Source organism: Octodon degus, unplaced genomic scaffold, assembly GCF_000260255.1.
Source record: "Octodon degus isolate 3935 unplaced genomic scaffold, OctDeg1.0 scaffold00052, whole genome shotgun sequence".
Classification (NCBI taxonomy): Eukaryota; Metazoa; Chordata; class Mammalia; order Rodentia; family Octodontidae; genus Octodon; species Octodon degus.
The window spans coordinates 661,386-668,993 of record NW_004524628.1 but is presented as its reverse complement, the minus strand read 5'-3'; the positions used below and the strand labels follow the sequence as shown (position 1 = coordinate 668,993).

Below are 7,608 nucleotides of genomic sequence, written 5' to 3'. Positions count from 1 at the left end.
AGCTCAAGAAGCAGATATAAAGAGCCACCCTGGTTCTTCCACCTTCAAAAAACCCCTAAGCAATGACTCTTGCTGTATACTAATACTGATGCTTAGGCCCCATGCACTGGCAATTAAATCAGAAAAGCTGGAGATGGCCCTGGCCTAGGCAGCCGCACAGCCGTCCTGTGTGGTTCTGGTGCACAGCTGCAGCTGGGAACTCCCAGGGCGCCCAGTGCACTCTTGCTTGGGGGGCCTCCAGAGGCCCGAGGGAGAAGCCTGGGGTGCAAGTGGGCTGGCCATCACCTTCGTGGGCTGTGAAGGAACAAGGAGAATGAAGATTGCAAAGCGCAGAATATTGATAAGGAAGACCCAAGCTGGCATCTGGGCTGGATGGGAAAGTGACATGTGTGACAATATGTGTGCTTTTTTTTAATTGCAGTGGAGGAAAAGGGTCCAGACTGGAAGGGCATCATGCAGAGTCCCGCAGAGGCCGACGGCTCACCATGGAGCTGCCCTGTCCTTGCCTTGTTTCTTAGCTACTTCTTCTCTCCCCAGAAGTTTCCAGCTAAAGTATCTTGTGGATGAATCTTCAGTCCTCTTACGACTGCAGGTGACATCAAGTCTAACCCAAAGCTGCTTATGCAAAGAGGCAATTTTCAGGCTCACAAGGCAGAAGGATTGAAGGCTGTAGTTGGAGCTGTTTTGTTTCTGGCATCAATCACTGTGGCAGGAAGACAGGGCTCCTATTGGTCAGGCCTGAGTTATGCTGGACCAATGGGAACAGTCCATAGGAAGAGTACGAAATCTGGAATTGTCTTCGTCTGATGGAGCAGTGTGTGGTAGCTGGTGTAGCTGATGGCCGAGCTTGAAGATGCTGGGGAGCTCTGAGGCTATAACCTCATGTTGGTCAAAGGAGGGCAAATGGCACTTGTCCAAGCGTCAGACGACCTGACTGTTCTCCAGGGACAGAGGCTTCCTGGAGAGTGACTGCCTGTCTTGCTTGTGTACCCTATGCAGCCTCCACCCCCCAAACAGAGTAGTGTCTTGGGGGAAGGAAATGCCATCCACGGTGGGGAGGCGTGGACAGAAGTGTGAACCCCTACTCGACCGTATGGTTAGGATGACCTGCAGGTATGCTTTTCCCTTCTAAATATATTTTCTTTTTGTTTTTAGTTAATTTATGTTTGTTTTGAGACAGGGTCTTACTATGTGGCTCAACCTGACCTTGAACTCACTTTGCAGCCCAGGCTGGCCTCAAACTCGAAGACAGCCTCCTGCTTCAGCATCCTGGGTGCTGGGATTATGGGCAAGCAACACCACACCTGGCTTAAATATACTTCATTTTAAATGTGTAGCTTACATTTGCAGCAAAATTAAATGTAGATTCCTATATATGTTCCCTATCTCTGCTCTACAACCTCCTTCAGTGTTAACACAGCTTGCCAGAGTGGTGCATGTGACAAAACTGATGAGCCTCCATGGACATTGTCCAGTACTACCACTCACGGACTGGTGTTTACACTAGAGGTTCTTGGTGTTGTCCAGAGAGTATGAACACAAGTAGGCTCCCATGCTTCACCACTGCAGCCTCCTAAGAGGCTGTCATGGCCCTAATCCTCCTCTGTGTCCCTCTGTTCTGCCCCCTGGCAATCACAGATCTTCCTCATTGTCTCCATAGTCTGATCTTCTAGGTAAAATCATACATTTAATAGTTTTTCAAGATTGGCTTCTTTCCCTTGATAATATACACTTAAGCTTCCTCCACCGCTCCTCATAGACTGATGATGCTTTTTTTTTTTTTTTTTTTTTGCAGACCCAGGGATCGAACTCAGGCCCTTGCACTTGCCAGGGAAGCGTTTATTCCACTGAGCCATCTCCCCAGCTCCTGATCATGCATTTTTAATGCTAAGTTGTATTCTAGTTCCCAGGCTTGATGTAACTTACTGATTCATCACCTACTGAATGGCATCTTGGTCACTTTCAGATTTTGACAATTATGAATAAGACTGCTACCAACACCATGTGAAGGGCTTTGTGCAGGCGCACTTTTTCAGCCCTTTAAGTAAACATCAAGGAGCACAAAGGCTGGATTGTACAGCAAGTGTGTATTTTGTTGTGTATGAGTCTGCTGAGCTGCCCACTCATGAGAGTTCTTGCTGTTCCACCACAGCATCACAAATTCTATATATCTGGGTTTAAGTCATTCTAATAAGTATATCTTTCTTTCTCATTCTTGTTTTCATTTGTAGTGCTCTCTTAGTTACTCCTGTCTCATTGTTGGGACAAATACACGACACCCAAAATGAAGGAAGGCAAGGTTTATGTAGCTCAGTTACTGGAGGTTTCAATCCATATTCAGCGGGGTCCAAGGCAGAGCGGCACAAGGCAGAGGGCAACCTTTCATGGTGGCAGCAAAAAGCAAGAGCACAAGGGAGAGGTAGCAGCAGCCCAAGCATCTAACTTCTCTTCCCACCTTACTCTGTGTTGCAAATTACCCGTCCCAGGGCAAGTGCAGCACCCACACCCACAGTAATCAATCACAAACTCCAGAAGCCGCCCCAAGACTGCATGAGGCTCTGTGGGGACAACCATATGCAAACCATAACAAGTGCCCTGGTGGTATGTGATACAAACATCTTTTAAAATGCTTACTTACTATTTTTAGTGAGATAGTTATTCAGATCTTTGGCCCACTTTTATAGTCAGATTGTCTCCTTATTGAGTTAATTTTAAAAACTTCTCTTTATATTTCAGGTACCCATTCCCCATTAGAAATTTTACTTTCCTTTTTTTTTTTTTTTTGGTGGAACTGGGGATTGAACTCAGGCCCCTGCGCTTGCCAGGCAAGCGCTTATTCCACTGCGCCCTCTCCCTGGCCCCAAGATTTTGGTTTCTTTGCAAGTATTTTCTCCTAGTCTGTGGCTTGCTTCCCTGTTCTCCCGAGGTGCTTGACACGACCACTGGACATCTTTTGCTGTCAGCTGACTCTTCGAATGTCTTTTCCTTGGCCCACAAATGCTCTAAATCTTTGCTGCTAGGGTGAAAGCAAGCAGAGGAGGATGGAAGCGTGGACGTGGATGGGGTGCCCTGGGACTGGATGCAGTAAAGGTGAGGTGCTCCGCAGGGCTCAGGAGAAGAGGCTGGCAGCTAGGCGCAGCTAACAATAGCAATTACAATCACTTAGATTTAAAGAGTGTTCTCAAGGTCATGAGCAGCAAATAGCTTCTGGAGGTGGCTGCATTGTTCATGTGGCCTGGGGCAGGCCCCGGATTAATGCAGAACATGAGATAAGGCTTGTTACACAGCAGGGGTTTAAGCTGTCATTACTGATAGATCCCTCACTGTTGGTGTCTCTGCAATATGTTGGCCTGGGCCAAATAGGAAAGAAAATACCTAGATTTTCCTCCTGATAATGTCTGTGAATCCAGAAATGTGGTCAGAGATCAAGGGGGAAAAAAGAAAAAAAGAACAGGAACATTAAGAGATTTGAATCGGTTCAGCCAGTGGCTCAGAGAAACAGCCAGATCCCTCACCTCAGCTTTTCAAGCTCAGTACAGAAGGGAGAGAGAGAGAGAGAGAGAGAGAGAGAGAGAGAGAGAGAGAGAGAGAGAGAAAGCCAATTAGAAAGTAAAAATGAGAAAGGAGAAAAGGAGGAATATAATCAAGTGAGGAAACAGAAAATGAAGAGAAGCTGTTACTGAAGATCTCCCATGTACAGAAGAATCTGATTTAAAATTGGAGGTGGTGGCTGGGGAGAGTGCGGTGGACAAACACTCCCCTAGCGCACTAGGCCCTGGGCTCCCACAGCCTGCCCTCGGAAATTCGGAATTAAATTGAAGGAGCCAAGCAGAGCAGGACACTCAGGGCTCTTCTCCCGACAGCCTCCCTGCCCTGTACTTGGGTCGCAGCAACTCTCCACCCAACCCATTGCCTGAGGGAGAGCAGAGGCCAGAGAAGGGAGTTTGACCAAGACCACAGTGCGCTCAGGGCCTTCGTGCCTCTTCTACCTGAACATCTTAAGAATGATGAAGCTTTTCCATATGATACAATTAAAGCGTCAGACAAATTAGAAGTCATTAGCAGCTGAATAAAGGTGACAGCAAACAGATTTAGGGAATCAAGGAAAAGAAGCAAGCAGAAAGCAGATGATGTAAGTGCAATTAACAACCATATGCCTTGAAAGTTTGTGAAGGAGAAATCACACCCAAGTTATAAGAACTCCTTTAGCAAAGATGAATGGAAAGAATGAGGAAAAAAAAACTTTGCTTTTTGAAAATAGCCAGTACCTTTTGCAAATTAATTTCATAAAAATCAATTATCATTGCCAATTTGTCACATGTGACAAATTGTTCTTTCTGTCTTCTCTAATAAGAAGAGTAGTATGATAAACTAGAGCCATAGCAGCCTGACCAGGGTAATAACATCTGTCATCACACCTCCCTACTCTTTCTGTTCTTCCAGAAGTTTTGCTGTAGTCCTTCCTCACTCTTCCTATTCTTCCAGAAAGTTCTCTGTGGTCATCCTCCCTATTCTTTCTATCCTTTCCAAAATTTCTCCTGTTTATCCTTCCCTACTCTTTATTTTCCACTGATGCCAACCCTACCTGCCCATGGTATCAGGTGCTGGAGAGGATTTCACCACCAATTTTTGCTCCTAAGCTGGCCATTGCTTTGCTTTGCCTGTTGGTGCCTAAGTCTTGCAGCTGGGCAGAATCACCGGTGAATCTGGCCTCACCCTTAAAGACTTCGTCCATGCTGGAACACAGGTGCTGACCCTCCAAAGCCTGCGGTGATTCTGATGTGCACTCAGGAACGTAATAGCCCCCTGAGGAATTTAATCTTTGTTATTCATTGTTGCTAAAGTTCTGGAACATTGGTTTGGTTTTGTTTTTGAGGACTTTGCTAAAATATATGTGAGGAGGCACATTGTTTTTCAAATTTAAAAACATGTTTTCTTTCTTTCTTTTTTTCTTTTGAGCCAGAGAGATAGCATAGTAGAATAAGCACCTGCCTGGCAAATGCAGGGTCCTGAGTTCAATCCCCGATACCACAAAAAAAAAAAAAAAAAAAGCAAAACAAAACCATGTATTTTATCCTTAACTGACACATAGCAGTTGTATATAATTTATGGAGCACTGTGTGACATTCAATACATGTCCATAATATGTCGTGGCTCAAAGTAGTTGGCATATCTCTCACTGCAGACATTAAGCATTTCTCTGGGTTGGGTACCTTCAAACTCTCTACTAGCTGTTTGATCAGTGGTTATCCACTGTAGTCGGTCCACTGTGCTGTAGGGCTATGGGGTGTAACAAGTTATTCCTCTGATGGCTCCACAGTCCAGCTGCTCTTGTGTGTCTATTGACCACCCGCTCTGCATCCCCCTCCTCCCAGGCTTTGGTAGCCTTATTCTATTATTTCTTTCTTGGCTAGCAACGTTTTGCTTCTACATGGCAGGGAGATCATATGTTCTTTGCCTTTCTGTGCCTGGCACCCTTAACATAATGTTTTGTAGTTTCATCCATTCTGCCATCTTATTCTCTTGATCACTAGAAGCTTCCTTTGTCTACTTGTCTGTCTGTGGTCACCAAGGTCAGCTCCATGTCCTGGATATTGTAATGCAGAACACACAGGAGGACCAACCCATGCCACTTCCTGTGTTACACCAAAGAGTGTCTCATCCTGGTAAATTAGATAGAAATATTATAGGCAGTCAGACAGGGCCAGACCTTCAAGGAGACAAGATGGAAGACAAGGTGACCTTGCAACTTGGAAGAACAATTTTTTTGGGGGGGCTGGCTCAGGATGCCTTAAGGGCAGGCCTGGGAAGGCATGAGGATCTGGGGATTTAACCAGAGTATCCTGAACCTGAGTGCCTTTGCGTAAGCAGGCACTGAAACAACTGAGCTAATGGGCAGGCCCCACGCAACCTGGAAGAGACAGACACTCCCATATGGGCCACACCCCAAGACCAAGACAAAAGAGGAACCATAGCTACATGCTTCCCTAGGGATGGGCATCAGGGATTGGTATTCTAAATAGGTATCGATCACCTTGAAAGAGCCCAAATGAGTCACTAGCCCAACCTCCAACAGGAAGAGACCCTGTCCCATATTCATGCCCTCTTGCTATGTGACTCACTTCCCCATTTGGTACTGGATTTAATCAATTTTACCTGAGCAATGGTGCTTGTGATCTCATTGGTTGACCATAGTTTTGTTCTACCTCATGTCCACCTAAGCGAGTTTCCATGTCTTCATAACTACCTTAGACCCACCTCACCACATGGTTTTCCTCTATAAAAGTCCCTGGAAGAGACACCTTCCTGGGAACCACCTGCTCAGGGCTCCCCCCTCCTGTCCCTCTCTTGGAAAGGAGCTTTTTCCCTCAATAAGTATATTCTACTCATAACCTCTGTTTCTAAAATTCATTCTTCGGTTTTAGAGAACACAATCTCGTCTCAGTGTTACAGGCAGCCAAGTTAGATACAAATATTATAGACAGTCGGATAGGGCCAGGCCCTGGACAAGACAAGATGGAAGACAAGGTGACTTTATAACTGGGAAGAGACAGACACTCCCATATGAGCCACATCTCAAGACCAAGACAAAAAGAAGAAACACAGCTACATACTTCTCTAGGGATGGGCATCAGGGATTGTCTAAATACTTCTATCAATCACCTTGAAAGAGCCAAGTTGAGTCACTAGACCAATCCCCAACAGCAAGAGACCCTATCCTGTATTCATGCCCACTTGCTACATGACTCATTTCCTCATTTGATCCTAGACTCAATCAATTTTACCTGAGCAATGGTACTTGTAATCTCCTTGGTTGACCATAGTATTGTCCCACCTCATGCCCACCTAAGTGGATTTCCATGTCTTTTCCACCACCTTAGACTCACCTTACCACATGGTTTTCCTCTATTAAAGTCCCTGGAAGAGACAACTTCCCAGGGAACAACAAGTTGGGGCCCCTCTCCTGTCCCTCTCTCTGACAGGAGCTTTCTTTTCTTTCTTTTTTTCCCCCCATAATTTTATTGAGAAACAAATAGCAATAAGACAGTTTCAAACCAAATTGGTAGGACAGTTCCAATAATTAACACATTGCATACATGCTTCCTAGTGATTAATTGCTGTACAAGATGCCGACATGATATCCTACTTACAAACACCATTAGAACAAATCCCTCTATTCATTAAGAGAATATAACTATATATCTATCCTAACCACTTTGAATACACAGATACAAAATGGACATTCATCTGTATCCCCCTTTTTTGTTAAGTTCCGTTAATGAATATTATAGGTGTGTAAACTCAGCAAAATATTCTAAAAGAGTCCAGTAGTCCCTAATAGTATTGGGTCTTCCGTTTCACTGGCAAAGTAAAAAATTGTTGACCTGAGTTCCCTACAGCTCAACATAAAAGCATGGCTTTACTTCTTATATTTTGTTTTTGTACTTTTCTGCTGGATGGTTAAGACCAAGGTAAAGCGGGACCTATGCAACAAGAGTTGTAGCTTTTGGGTCTGAGAAGATCAGTGAAATCCCCTCAGGATTTATCCTGAGACCCTGTACCTCAGATTGTAGAACCTTTGTCAGTGTCAGCCATGTGGATGAGTCA

The 7,608-nt window shown here is 44.9% G+C and overlaps 1 long non-coding RNA gene across 1 annotated transcript in view; it reads left to right on the top strand.

Moving 5' to 3' along the window:
• Positions 1–3,001: 3,001 nt before the first annotated feature.
• Positions 3,002–7,608, top strand: part of LOC111817242 — a 29,405-nt gene continuing 24,798 nt past the window's right edge. The window contains exon 1 of the long non-coding RNA XR_002821485.1: positions 3,002–3,090. This is a non-coding gene — a long non-coding RNA (uncharacterized LOC111817242). The remainder of the gene's footprint in view (positions 3,091–7,608) is intronic.